The following is a 12,408-nucleotide window of genomic DNA, read 5'->3' on the forward strand; positions in this document are numbered from 1 at the left end:
CAGGCACTAAGTTTTGAGGGTCATTTGCTGTACATCAATAGGTAGTAGAGACTCACTTGAGTCTGCTACTTTTTCTTGCAAACATTCTCCCCATCAGTCACAGCAGTGTGCCTCCCAATATCCTACACTGTTTAAAAGCCCCTACTTTGCTGTGAGCAACTCAAGGGCAGAGACCAAGGATTATTTATCTCTGTGTCTACACTTTAGGATAAAGAGTAGGCACCCCATAAGGGCTGGTCAAATCAAGGAATATACCTGCTATTCAACTGCCATTTCCTCAATTTATGGAACTTTGGGAGGTAGGTTTCTTAGTGTGCTATGTCTTTTATTTCAACAATCATTTCAAAGAATACACGAGCTCTTTACTATGTCTTAGAAGTTCAGAAGTATATTAACGAATATTTTCCAGAGCTTTATGAACATTCTGGCCCTCTCAGCAGATTCCATTAAGAAAAATTATGGGGCTTCCCTGGTGGCACAGAGGTTGAGAGTCCGCCTGCCGATGCAGGGGACACAGGTTCGTGCCCCGGTCCGGGAAGATCCCACATGCCGCGGAGCGGCTGGGTCCGTGAGCCATGGCCGCTGAGCCTGCGCGTCCGGAGCCTGTGCTCCACAACGGGAGAGGCCACAGCAGTGAGAGGCCCGCGTACCGCAAAAAAAAAAAAAAAATTATGAAATCTCTTTATATGTGACCAAAATGAAGAAGATGCTATTTGCTCTCTTTATCTCATTGCTTTTTTCCCTGTACAGTCACCTTAGTACTACTTCTATGTTTGGAAGTGCACAATTTTTTAATAACAGCTTTATCAAGATATAATTCACTGAGTATACAAGTCACCAATTTAAAATGCATAATTCCATGGTTTTCAGTATATTCACAGGAGGGCACAAGTTTTATGAATGGAGAAGAATAAAGATTCTTCTGCTCTCTTTCACTTGCTGTCTATTCTATTTTTCTGTTGACCAGGGCTTACTATAAGGACCCCATAGGTAAGCTATGTCTTTGGGCTCTCTGGGATTAATATTCAAACCAGGGTCAAACAAAAAGTTACCATCATCAGAAAAGCCAAGGCCCCCAGGTGATGATTTATCTTACCAGCCTGGCTCTGTTCAGGCTGTGTCCTAGAACAATGGCACCATCACCCATCCAATCCCCTGTGTCAGCTGAGTTTTCAGGGAAGCAGACCTCAGGATGAAGTTAGAAGTGCAAGAAATTTATTTATTTATCTATGAAAAAAAAGGGAAAAGGGAGCAGAAGTAGGCAGGGAAATCCTTCAGGCTACAAGGCAGGGTTGACACCTGCGAAAGGAGAGGGGAAGGAAGGAGGTTTGGGGCAGGAAGAGCCTTGGACTGACTCTGAGGAAGTCTCACCTAGCCTAACAAAAAGCTCCAGTGCAAAGATCGTCCATAAAGCAGTCCCACCTTTGGCAGACATTACCAGGTCCTAGTACCATCACACTTGGTCCTTTGCAGAGACTGCCCAGGAAGAGCATGTCCTCGGTTCAAAAGGTGAGATGGGTCTTGAAGGCACAGCTGTAAGCTGTCAGTCAGCTAACTGAACTCCCCGCATCAGATAAGCAAGTTCTTGCTTGAAGAGTGACCCAAACCATGCATCTCCATAGATGTGCACTCCCCTTGCCTCTTGGTCATCAGAACTCCACATTCGTGAATATCATTTGACACTAGACTTCTATTTGTCCATCTGCCTTGGATTTGCTAACTTGCATGGCCTCCTTCACTCAAGTTATTGCTCACCATCTCCACCTAGGTTATAAACTCTGTTCCTTTGATCATAGCTGATATCTTGCCCCCAGTTCTTCCATTTGCATTTGCTTAATAGTTGATTTGTTCAATCCCATGCTGTGCTCAACTTTCCTTAGACTGGCCTCAGCAAATCAGAACAAACGCCCAAGTTCTTTGGTGGTTTAAAGACAGAGCGAGTAGAGTATTAGCTTTCTCATTAATTCCTTTCATTTCTCTCCCTTTTAAAGGTAAGAGAAAGGGGCCCAGTGAAGGACACTCTGAAGAATATATAAGAATTCAAAAAGTTGGCTTCTTTTCCCCTTCTGACATGTTCCAACACTAAGGAGTTAGGCACTTGTAAGGAAGGTTCACTTGGAAGAGATAAATCGAGTTCTCTCTGCTTTTTTCACAGTGAAGGGCAGACATCCACTCTCTCCACCATCTATAGCTTTTCCAGGGAAGCTCAAAACATGCTGCATCTTAACCCACAAGTTCAAACAGGTGTGTGCATAAGTATCTTTATATGTAAAGTACATATACAAGTTAGTCTTAATTGGACTCTCAAAATTTATAATTAGCATTGAATGAGTAATAAAAGTTGCTTTGCAAATACTATCAGCCAGCCACTGAATATATTTTTTTCCTGATATATAGACTAGAATTTCAGCAGTGAAATCTTATGGAGGATGACCAATCACATTGAAACGGCTAGATTACATGAGTACTTCTTTAAGTCCCACTACTTCGTAGTATAAATATCATACTGAAAAATTCTAAGTTCACTTACAAAGGTGAGGGGAAGGGATAAATTAGGAGTTTGGATTAACATACACACACTACTATATATAAAATAGATAATCAACAAGGACCTACTGTATAGCACAGGGAATTCTACTCAGTATTCTGTAATAACCTATATGGGAAAAGAATCTGAAAAAGAATAGATACATGTATATGTGTAACTGATTCACTTTGCTGTACACCCGAAACTAACACAACATTGTAAATCAAACATACTGTAAGATTATAAAAGACATTAGGGCTTCCATCTTGGTCCTCTCTTTCCCTCTTGTTGTTTTGGGTTTTTTTTTCTGTTTTTTTGCTGTACATGGGTCTTTCACTGTTGTGGCCCCTCCCGTTGCGGAGCACAGGCTCCGGACGCGCAGGCTCAGCGGCCGTGGCTCACGGGCCCAGCCGCTCCGCGGCATGTGGGATCCTCCCGGACCGGGGCACGAACCCGTGTCCCCTGTACCGGCAGGCGGACTCTCAACCACTGCGCCACCTGGGAAGCCCCTCTCTGTCCCTCTTGACTGTTCCTCCCTTGTCTCTGCATCCCCTCCCTTCCCTGATTAGCAACTGTTTGAATTTGCCCTTTGGGACTCAGGGAAGGTCATGGAGGCTAGAGTCTGTTCCCTACAAACAAGAAATGGGGGACAGAGAGGCTTTTGTACCCAGGAGACCCACAGGGTCCTGCTTGGTTTCAGCGGTGGAAAGGATTTTGCAGGATGTCTAATCCAACCATTACCTTATGTAGAATTCTTTCAAAATAACTTGCTTGAATGTCTCCAAGGATGGGGCCACCTACCTCCCCTGATAGCCAATCCCATCCTTGGACAGTTTTGACTCTCTTCACCCCTCAGTTGCTTCCCAATCCCTTTCTCATTCTGCCGTTGGGACTACAGAGTTATGTTAACAGCTCTTCTGCAAGAAAGCTCTTTCATTATTTAAAACTGGCTAACATGCCCCATGAGTTGTCTTCTCCTCAAGGAAACATCCACCTTTTCTCCATTTGTTCATCATGTGACACAGGTTTGTGTTCCTGGACCATTTAAGTCACCCTCTTCCGAACACACTCTAAATTGCCTATGTTTCTATAAAAACATGTGGTCAGGAACTGAGCCCAGTATTCCAGGAGGAGTAGTCAGCTTAGCTGAGAGCAGAAGGAAGATATTTGTCATGTGCTATTTCCATCCCAGGAATCTCTTATTCCAAACTCCTACATGTAATGTAAATCCTTATGATACTTGAGGATATTGCTTTTTCAACTAAACACTAGAGTAGGGTCAAAAGAATTTTTAAAAAAATTTTGGGGAGACCCACAGCCCAGAAAACAATGTTGGCATATCAGTTCAGTACATTCTAAATCTTTCTCTCTCCAACCAGCGTGCACCCACTACTCCTCAGGCCTATAGAAAATAAGGTTGTCAGCCTTAAAGAATAGTGATAAATTTACCTCTTTCAGAAACTCTTGCTTGGTTCTCTTAGAAATGTGTATTTAGGGGAGGGGTAAATTAAGAGATTGGGCTTGACATATACACACTACTATATATAAAATAGATAACGAATAAGGGCCTACTGTATAGCACAGGGAACTCTACTCAACACTCTGTAATGGCCTATATGGGAAAAGAATCTTAAAAAGAGTGGATAGATGTGTATGTATAACTGATTCACTTTACTGTACAGCAGAAACTAACACAACATTGTAAATCAACTCTACTCCAATAAAAAAATTTTTAAATAAATAAAATATTTTTTTAAAAAAGAAATGTATATTTAGGAGGAAAAATAAGGGGACCGTTGGCAGGTCAGAGTTGTGTACTTCTATCCCAAGAATGCGGGGATGTATCCCTCATAGAAGATTTCAGGTGGGGTTTTTTATTTGTTTTTGAAATTATGTTTCCATTTTGGTAGTAAAAACTATAAATTGATTTCTTTTGAAATTGTCAACCTGGGCTTCATCTCCAGAGCACACACAATTGCAGATCATTATTATTTTCAATAACAATTTGTTTTTCTTCCAGAAAGAAAAATGTGTTGGATAAATACATTTATATTTACATCTAGAACATGTTCTCGCAGAGCCATGAATAATTAATCCAAGCGTGGTTGACCACACAGTACAACTGCATTACACGCACACGACTAGCACTTTGTTGATGAAACTTTTTCCCCTCCACATCACAAATTCAACATTCCCAACATCTCCTATATTTTTATGTTTTTATTTCTAATAGCTGAGTTATATATAAACATGCCCTTATTTGGGTCATGTTTTAAAACACACTTCTTTACCTTTACGTGTTCCTGAAATGTATTGCTGTGAAATAAACCACTCCGAAAGTTGGTAAGCAACAACAATCATTTCTTTTGCTCACAGATCTGAAATTTGGCCAGAGCTTGGTGGGATGGCTTAACTCTGCTCCATGCGGTGTCACCTGGAGCAGTTTGACTAAAGGCTGGAAGACCTGCTTTCCTGACGGTTCATTCACATAGCTGGCAAGTTGCTGTTGGCTGTTGGCTTGGAGCTCAACAAGACTCCTGGGTGGGGACCTCAGTTCCTCCCTACCAAGACTCCATGGGCTTCTTGGCTCCCTCACAGCATGGTGGCTTGGTTCCAAAAACAAGCAACCCAAGAAAACCTGACAAAAACTACACACTCGTTTCTAATCTAACCTTGTAAGTCACAGAGTGTCATTTCTCCACATTGCATTCGGGGAAGCCATCATAAATCCACCCACGTTCAAGGAGATGGGAACTAAACATCACCTCTTGATAGGGGAGTGGAAATTTCTAGGAGGTTTTATGAGGCTAGAGATATTGCTGCAGCCTTCTTTGGAATATACAACCTACCTCAGATACATCATTCCCTTTGTGTTGAATCACCTTTCCCTCTTTGTTCTCTGTGAAGCCCAGTGCATCCCTCACGGCTCTGCTCAGACATTACTCACGTCTACTGTGTCACCGATGTGCCTCATAGATTCGTCTACTGTTCCCCATTATACAATGTCCTGCAATTATTTTTTTGTATCTGACTTGCCTGGTAGACGATCAGCTTCTCAAGAACCAGTACGGCAAGCACTGTCCATTATCTCCCTGTCAGCCCTCACCAGCATGCCCAGCCACAGGTGATGAAGGCTTGATGGGTCTAGACAACCTCTCACTCCTCTAGCTGTCACTAATATTACACGATGAGTTCTGCCCTTAGAGTCAGCTCAGTGGGCTCCTATCTGGGCTACTGCTGCACACACAGCCTTGGTACTCAAAGTGTGGTCCACAGACCAGCAGCAGAGCATCCATCACCTGGAAGCTCATGAGAAAGGCGACCATCATGCCTTACCTTAGACCTACTAAACCTACATTTTAACAAGATCCACGGTGATTTGTGTGCATATTAAAGTTTGAGAAGCATTCCTTTAGAGGACACCTCGGGCTCCCTTCAGAGGCGTCAGTGAGGCCAAAGGGATGTGCCCATTTGGACCCCACGTTTCTGCTTCTAGACTGTGTCTCTAGGAAACAGAGCTGTGCGATTCCCCATCCAAATGGCTGGGAGAGAGCTTTTTCCCAGCAACTCTTTGGTCCTCTGCCCTGGGTCTGTGCTCCTAAAAGGGGACGTTGGTTTTTGTGTGCACAGCCCGAGGTTGAAGGTGTGGCCAAAGGGAAGCTAGTTGTGATGGGGTGAGGGGAGAAGAAGTTGGAAGTTATACCCATGGGCTGGGACATGCACACACACACACGTGTGCGCGTGCAAAGCCCCTCATGGTGTAAGACAGAGCCAGTTCATGGCAGGAGAAGAGAGCAGGCTGTGGACTTCCATCTGTACCCTTGTCCAAGCTAATAGGGATACTCAATTTTCCATCCTCTCTGGTGGAATTTTGACAGGGATTATGCTGAAGTTACAGATCAGTATGAGAAAAGCAATCTAGACAAGACAGTATTTAGCCTTCCAATCCATGAACGTGAACTGTCTTTCCGTTTATTTAGTCCTTGTTTAATTTCTTTCAGTGATTTTTTTATAGTTTTCAGTGTCCAAGTCTTGCATTTCTTCTATTAAATTTGTTCCTAAATATTTTACTCTTTTTGCTCTTACTGTGAAGGAATTATTTTCTTAATTTCAGTTTCTGATTGTTCATTGCTAGTGTATAAAGATATTAACTCTTGTTTACTTCTCTGTAATCTTGTTAAAGTCCTTTATGAGTTCTGGTAAACTTTGGGGGTATTCCTTTGGATTCACATATAGGATCATATCATCTGTGAATAAAGATAATTTTGCTTCTCTTTTTCCCAATCTGGATGCCCCTAATTTTAAAAGAATTTTTTTTTTTTTTTATTGCATGAGCTAGAGGAACTTCAGAGCAAGGTTAAATACAATTGCCCAAAGCAGAAATTCTTGCCTTGTTTGTGATCTGAGAAGGAAAACATTCAGTATTTTATCATTAAGTGTGATGTTAGCTGTGGGTTTTTTATAGATGTCCTTATCAGGTTGAGGAAGTTCTCTTCTATTCTTAGTTTCAGAGTTTTTATTATGAATGAATGTTGGATGTTTGTCATTTTTCAAATGACTTTTCTGTGTCTGTTGAGGTGATTGTGTGGTTTTTGTCTTTTATTCTCTTAATCTAATACATTTTAATTCTCTCTTTCTTTCTTTTTTTCATTTAATATGTGCCTTCAGGAATGTTTAGGGCTTCCTGAAGTTCAAAGCTAAAAGCTGTTAAAGTTTCACTTCCTCTGTTTGTCTTGAAGGCCACTAACTTTCTGCCCTGAAATAAAAGAATGTAATTGTCAAATGTTACTGCCAGCCTCCTGCTGGAATAAGTCTAGTTTCTCTTCCCTCTCTTGAACTTTAAGTTATGTCAGGTCTTTGTTGAAATATTCTAAAAAAAAAAAATCAGACTTCCAAGGAACAGATGGGTGTAAATTGATACAAAATTTAAACCCAGTCAGGTAAAAGCTACCTTCACACCACTTCCTTCTCTACCCTTCTCTACGGATGCTTTTGCAAATCACCTGCAGGCAAAAGGAGAATAAGGTTCCAGAGACTGTTTGTCTAGAAAACAGATGTAGAAATAGAGTTGAGGACTGGAGGACAGCTATGAAGCTGTATAGATAAAGATTCTGGAAAGAATGTGGTTGGGTGAGCACTTTAATGAATGAAACTCAGATTCTTCATCCTGATAACAGTCAACACTTATTGAGGGGTCACTCTGTTTTGGGACAGTTCAAAGTGCTTTAAATGACCTCACTTAAATATCAGAGCACACTATGAGGTGAGCATTGCCCCATTTTACAGCAGAGAAAACTGAGCCACGGTTTAACTGGGCACTTTTTCCAATGTTATGCATTTAGTAAGTGGTGGAGCCCATGTGTGAATCCAGGCTGCTTGACTTAAGCCTGTCCTCCTGATCTCTGTGTTATTCCAAAACATAGCAAGGGCAAGGTTAATACTAGGTTCCAGTACTTTACAGCTTATATGGGGTAAAATTCCATCTCCCATATACAAAAAGACTCCATCCTTTACCACACAGTCTGATGCTTACCATCAGAATTGATCCGTTGAGTTCAGTATCAAAAGTACTGTGTGTGTGTATGTGTAATAAGACATATAACCTACTTAAAATGGGCAAAAGGTTTTAGCAGGTACTTCAAAAAAGAAACTATATGAATGGGAATAAAAAGCACATGAAAAATGCTCATTATCATTAGTCATCAGAGAAATGCAAAATAAAATCACTGTGAGATACCACTACACACCTATCCAAATGGCTAAAATTAAAATGGTTGACAATAGTAAGTGTTTACAAGGATGTGGAACAACTGGAACTCTCAACCATTGCTGATGGGAATGTCAGTGATACAATCACATTGGACAACTGTTCAGCAGCTCCTTGTAAAGTTAAATACAAGTTTACCATATAACACAATAACTCCACTCCAAGGTTTTTATCCAAGAAAAATGAAACTATATGCCCAAGAAAGAATCATGCACAATAATGATAACAGCTTTGTTCCTAATAGTTCCAAAGTTGAAACAACCCAGCTGTTGCCCCATAGGAGAATGGATTAAAAAACTGTGACATATCCTTACACTCAATAACATGAATGAATATCAAAAGCATTCTGTTGAGAGAAAAAAAGTCAGACACAAAAAGTATCCATGGTATGAGTCCATTTCTATGAAACTCTAAGGCAGGTAAAATTTATCTATAATGACCAAAAGCAGATCAGTGGTTGCCTGGGGCTGGGAGGTCATGTGTGGGTAAGATTAACTGCAAATGGGCAGGAAGAAAATTTTGGGGGTGATGAGTAATGTTGTGTATCTTGATTGTGGAGATATTTGCCCAGGTGTATATTGTCAAAACCCTTTTCACTGCACACTCAAGATGGATGAATTTTATTCTATCAAAGTGTAGTTCAAAAAAGTTGATTTAAAAAGAAAAACTAAACAGAAATAGACTTGCAGATATAGACAACAAACTTATGGTTACCAAAGGCGAAACGAAGGGGGAGGGATAAAAGAGGAATTTGGGATTAGCAGATACACACTACTATATATAAAAGATAAACAAGGACCTACTGTATAACATAGGGAACTATATTCAATATCTTGTAATAATCTATAATGGAAAAGAATCTGAAAAAGAATATATATATATTATATGTGTATATATTTTTAGAACTGTAGCACTTTGCTTAGTACACCAGAAACTAACACAACATGGTAAATCAACTATACTTTAATTTTTAAAGAATTCCTTTGAATGCCAGGACTATACATTAGCGTTTTTGTAAAAGCCATAATGCCAAACTGAATCACTTTGCTGTACTCCTGAAGCGTTGTAAATCAACTCTACTTCAAACAAAAAAATACATCAATTAAAAAAAGAAAAAACTATATTTAAAAAAAGCAAAACTATATGCACAATGAAAAATACCAAAATAGACATTTTTCTTGATTAACTTGTTGTTTGTTTTGCTCACCCAGAAAGCAGAACAGAAAAGGTTTTATGGGAAGAAGGGAAAACCTTGAGATAGGGTTCCTGAGATGCATCGCTCCAGCAGGATGGGTTTGGGAGACCTGCTGTCTTGGGGACATCATTCGGGTTTCCAGGTGGCTGGAGGGGGGAGCAAGGTTGACACGGGGTGACAGGGATGGAGTGGGGGCTAACTCAGACTGCCCAGACTTCCCTGGCAGTCCAGTGGAAAGGACTCCACGCTTCCACTGCAGGGGGCCTGGGTTTGATCCCTGGTCGGGGAACTAAGATTCCTCAAGTCCCCCAAGTTGCGCAGCCAAAAAAATAAGTAAATAAAAACAGATTGCCTGCTGTACAGTTGCCCCTGCTGGTATCTGGGGGAGAACCATTCATTCTAGTGTTACGTTTCTACGGTAATTATTTTGTCTTTCATTTTTCGATTTGTTGAACTTACTCTCTTGAAAGGAGTGAGAAAGGGAAGGTCAGGAAAAGCTAGAAAGGCAGAGTGGGATAGGGTGAGAGGCCCAGAAACATTCAGGCAATGACTGTTTAATTATGTTGTAAATAATTTACTGCTGAGAAAGAAGAATGGCAAAGCACTGCAGGCAGTAGGGAAGAGGGGGCTGGGATGCTTCAGAAGCCAGGAGAGCTGGTGTGCCACCTTGACTTTTTGTATTTTTCTTTTTCCGAGTGTCAGATAGCTCTTGGAAGGGCTGTACCTCGGTTTATTTAATTTACCATTTATATCCTATATAACAAATCATAGCAACGGCTTTCAAACTTAAATGTGCACAAGACTCCTATGATGAAATGCAGATTCCTGGGCCCTCTCCCTAAGACTCTGCTTCCATGAGTTTAGGATTTGCATTTTACCCTGTATGGTTTGGATACAATTTCTCTGCAAATTACACTTTGAAAAATACTGATCTGGCAGATTTTAGGCGAGAATGAGAAAGCATCACTTTTTTTTTTTTTTTTTTTAGTGATCTGCAAGGTTTTTTTTTTTAACTTTTATTTTTTGTTGACTATAGCTGGTTTACAATGTTGTGTTAGTTTCAGGTGTACAGCAAAGTGATTCAGTTATACATATACATGTATCTATTCTTTTTCAAATTCTTTTCCCATGTAGGTTATTACAGAATATTGAGCAGAGTTCCCTGTGCTCTACAGTAGGTCCTTGTTGGTTATCCATTTTAAATATAGGAGCATGTATATGTCAATCCCAAACGCTGGTTTTATCCCTCCCCCCAACCCTTCCCCCTGGTAACCATAAGTGTGTGAGAAAGCGTCATTTTGATGACTCTATTCACTCCTGAGAAAGGGAAGACAGAAATGACCAAAAGGAACATTAGATTCAGAAAAGCGTCAGTTATCTATTTCAGTAGGGTGTGTGTTTGCGCGTGTGCTTTAAGAAAGAGCTGCGGGGTGGGGGGGCGTGGCTAAGAGATATATTAGGAGGTTGGGGACCTTCTGATGTAGGGAACATATGCCTTGCTACTTATCACACTGACCCAGACCTGGTTTTAAGGTTTCTTCTCTTTACTAGCATATGCCTCAAATCCTTTTTCCCAAATCCCATCCAATCGGTAGCAAATGTGAAGAATTTTCTGGCCTGTCCCCCTAATCCATCATAGTACAATACAAAGAGATGCAAAAAGACTGGGTGGATAAAGGAAATCAATACGTGTTTCCTGTTCTTTACCTTGAGATCCTTTGTCTGTTTTCAGGATGTCTTCAACAGAATAAAAAACAGAGCTCGAATTCCCAATCAAAATCAGATAAAACACAGGCGATAAGACACCATGTCTCTCCTTTCTGCAGACAAGAAATTTGAGTTATAACAGGGCCAAAGTGTCTGAGCCCAATGCAGTTTTTTAGTGATTAGAGGCTTTTGTGCTTCATAGTAATTTATAAACTTAATTATAAGCTATTCAGAAACAAAGCAAATATTCCAACAGTAGAATGTTAGCAAATTAAGCAAAAAAAAAAAAAAAGTTATCTACAGATTACAGGTAATCCTACATACTTTCCAGTTTAGATTGTAACTTTCTTTTAAAATACCTGAATACTGTTAAACTGTAAGTACCTGACCAAATATCAATATATTTATGCTTTCCTATTGGGCAACATAAACAAAAAGTTAGTTCATCAGTCATTTCTAACCTGAGGGCCTCATAAAACAGTGTTTGCAAAATGCTTTATAAATTGCCTTTACTTTAAATGGTCTATGATTTTTTAATAACTCATATTTTTAAAAAGTATATAGATCTCTTATCTAAACACTTAGAAAATTGCACGCTTGGGACTTCCCTGGTGGTTCAGCGGCTAACGCTCCCAATGCAGGGGGCCTGGGTTTGGTCCCTGGTCAGGGAACTAGATCCCACATGCCACAACTAAAAGACCCCACATCCCGCAACTAAGACCTGGTACAGCCAAATAAAATAAATAAATTTTTTTAAAAAGAAAATTGCACGCTTATTACATAGATACCACACTTTTCCAAGTAAATTATAATAAGGATTAAGCAAAATAATCAACAGAGCATTTCATTTTCAGTATGACATTAAAGTTGCTACTTGGTATCATACCGAAGTCCTTTCTTCAAAATGGTCACCTGGCAAAAGAGAATAAACCCTTTTCCTTAGTCTTTGTATAGAAATGTGTTCAGTCTTGTACTTGTAGATAGGATCAATAAAGTTATAGGAGACCCTAAGAAAAAAGGTGAAGAATGCTTCTTTATGGTGGGTCTAATAAAGCCGTTAGTCCGCCTAATAGCTCCCTTTTCATACCTGCACATGGGTACCAACACTGAAGGGTGGTAAATCTTGGCTTCCTTTCGTTTTGTTTATCATTATAAAGTAAGGGTTGTACCCTCAACTAGTTGCCCATAAAAGAATGAATTGCCCAATACCCA

Source organism: Lagenorhynchus albirostris, chromosome 5 (genome assembly GCF_949774975.1).
Source record: "Lagenorhynchus albirostris chromosome 5, mLagAlb1.1, whole genome shotgun sequence".
In the NCBI taxonomy this organism is placed as follows: domain Eukaryota; kingdom Metazoa; phylum Chordata; class Mammalia; order Artiodactyla; family Delphinidae; genus Lagenorhynchus; species Lagenorhynchus albirostris.